This window comes from Spinacia oleracea, chromosome 3 (genome assembly GCF_020520425.1).
Source record: "Spinacia oleracea cultivar Varoflay chromosome 3, BTI_SOV_V1, whole genome shotgun sequence".
Taxonomy (NCBI): Eukaryota; Viridiplantae; Streptophyta; class Magnoliopsida; order Caryophyllales; family Amaranthaceae; genus Spinacia; species Spinacia oleracea.
The window spans coordinates 68,087,147-68,089,753 of record NC_079489.1 but is presented as its reverse complement, the minus strand read 5'-3'; the positions used below and the strand labels follow the sequence as shown (position 1 = coordinate 68,089,753).

The window sequence follows — 2,607 nt, the reverse complement described above, 5'->3', positions numbered from 1 at the left end:
TACATGGTAATGGTACTAATTAACCATAATATATCAATTGTACAAGGTAATGGTACTAATTAACCATAATATATCGATAGTACATGATAATGTTACTAACCATATTCATATAGTACATAAATGTTACTAACTAAATAGTCCAAAATATAATCAAAAGTACAAATTGTATCTACTAAACCGAAGAACTAAAGCCTAGAAAAAACTAGGATCTAGTGGTGGTAGAAGCTTATAAGCTCAAGTGTCATGGCCTTCATTCTCGTGTTGCTCCTTATCACGTTGGATGATCTTCAAAGAAAAAAAAAATGAAATAAGTATGAGTCAGAAATCAAAATCATTAGTCATAGGAAATTGGCCTACAAGTTGAACAAATTGTCCAAGGAAAGCAATATTGATAAGAATCTTGAGGGTTATCATTGGAGCAGAATTTGCTATTCTGATGGTACGAGTGACAAGATCCCTAGTGTTAGGCCTTGATACACTAGCTGTCGGAATTTAATTTCAAGAGAAAAGTAGAACAAAATACGAGAAATAATAACACTAGAAAGAGATAAATTTTAAACAGAACTGTGAAAATGTAAAAACAAAAAACTATCAAACCTAATTATCTAATCGATCTAGACTGATTAAAGGAGCAATGAATCTCTATTGAGAGTCCACCAGGAGGAAGGTCAATAACACCAGCTCATGAGTTACTATTATATAACAAAAAAAGGAAACAAATTAACAAAAGGTTTATGAATGAGCACATACAACCTTGAATTTCCTCAAGCCATAGATTAGAGCTGAATTGACATCAATCTGGAACAGAACAGAACTCGATATTCTACCTCCGTCCGTACTCCATAGCCATTGGAAGCATGTATCAATGTCCATTTTGAATAGAAGCTAGCTGCATAAACCCCTAAAAAATAGAAGCTGGCTGCATAAATCCTAAAAACTACCTCACTACAATTAACATGCTTAAGGCAAGAAACAAAAGTAATAAAAATGGGCGTCTTATTAAAAAAAATCCCTGTAAACATATTTTATTTTATTGCTTGGAGTTCTCTTTAAATTGAACAATCCACTTTTATATTTCCTTTTAGCTGATCGGCAACAGTCAGAAGGAAACAAACTATTTTTAATTAAATTTGCAGATGATAAAAGATTGTAAAAGAACTTGTATGTGTAATTTGCAGACGAAAGTCATATTATGTGCAAGAAAGTTGAAGCTCAAAGTTGAAATATAAAATTAAAGAAACTTCATTGCAAATAAAATATAAACAATTAAGGTCATGAACTGCATCCAAGCTAAGTAAATTCTTAGTAGAAAAGTCAATACCAGCAAATTCACCCAACAAATAAACTTATTATAAAAAGTAGATCCCTGCATTCAATCCCAATATCAATTAAACCAAAGGAAGTGCCGTCAAATCCTCAAAATTATTCAGAAACACTCAAATCAATTCCTATACAACCCAAAAAGCACAATAAGCAATAATAACCCAGAAAATCCATCAAACTTCCGAAATTGAAAAGAGACAGAACGAAGTAACATAATTAAGAGATATGTGAATTGACTGTTACCTTGTGTTTGAGATATAACAGTGCCGTTTAGATCAACATTGAAGACTTTTCTCTAAATCAGATAACATTTTATGTTGCAATTTGAGTCGGTGACATTTCGCTTTAATGAATTACAAGTAGAGGCAATTTGAGATGAGAAAGATAAGATCTTTTCAGTTTCTAGAGAGGAGAGATGTGAGAGAAAATGGGAATGGGGCGGCTAGGGTTGGTTGTTACGGAAGGAGTGGGGTATTATTTTCTCCCAAAACATTGAACTTGTTGGCTAATGATGCAACACATGACTGGCAAGTGACTGATTTCTACACCTCTCGGCGCGTTATTCGGACGAGAAATAAGAAGGATGAGTTTAGGCGTCGACAAAACACGGGATTCCCAATTTGCCCCAGCGCTTCATTGGCAGCGTTGAGCTGTTGGCATCTAGAAATACCATATTTTGTAGTAGTGACATATAGACCATTTTCTTGTTGTGCTGAACCATAAAACATTCCATTCAAAGCAAAAGAACAACTATTGTCTTTAAATCGAAAACTAAAACCTTTAGAATCCAAACTTGAAACGGAAATGATGTTTCTGGTGATACTAGGAACATAGTAACAGTTTTCTAGTTCCAAAACAAAACCACTAGGCAAAGAAATAAAATAACATCCTACGGCTAATGCAGCAATCCGTGCTCCATTTCCACGCGTAGATCCATCTCGCCTTTATCAAGCTTTCTACTTCTCCTTAGTCCCTGCGAATTGGAACATAAGTGTGAGCCACAACCAGTACCTAATACCCAAGAAGTAGAATTAGCAAGATTACAATGTATAAAATACATACCTAAAGGAGAAGCAACGTTTCCGTCCTTCTTCTCTTCCTTTAGTTTAGGGCAATTTCGTTTATAATGACCAATTTCATTACAATTGAAGCATTGCGATGTAGATGGAGAACGATCCCTCTTCATTTTCCTCTTGGAGGGCGCCACTTGCCCTCCTGGAGTAGATGGAGATGCACCCTTGCTTTGGATCTTCCCCTGAACCTTTATCTTGAATTTCTTACTCT

The 2,607-nt window shown here is 34.9% G+C and overlaps 1 long non-coding RNA gene across 1 annotated transcript; it reads right to left on the bottom strand.

Annotated features, from left to right (window-relative positions):
* Positions 1 to 1,864, bottom strand: LOC110795322 (uncharacterized). The gene is made up of 3 exons (XR_002535218.2): positions 1,567 to 1,864; positions 754 to 901; positions 1 to 285 (listed from the first exon to the last, which is right to left on the bottom strand). It is a non-coding gene; the product is annotated as an uncharacterized lncRNA (long non-coding RNA).
* Positions 1,865 to 2,607: the final 743 nt, after the last annotated feature.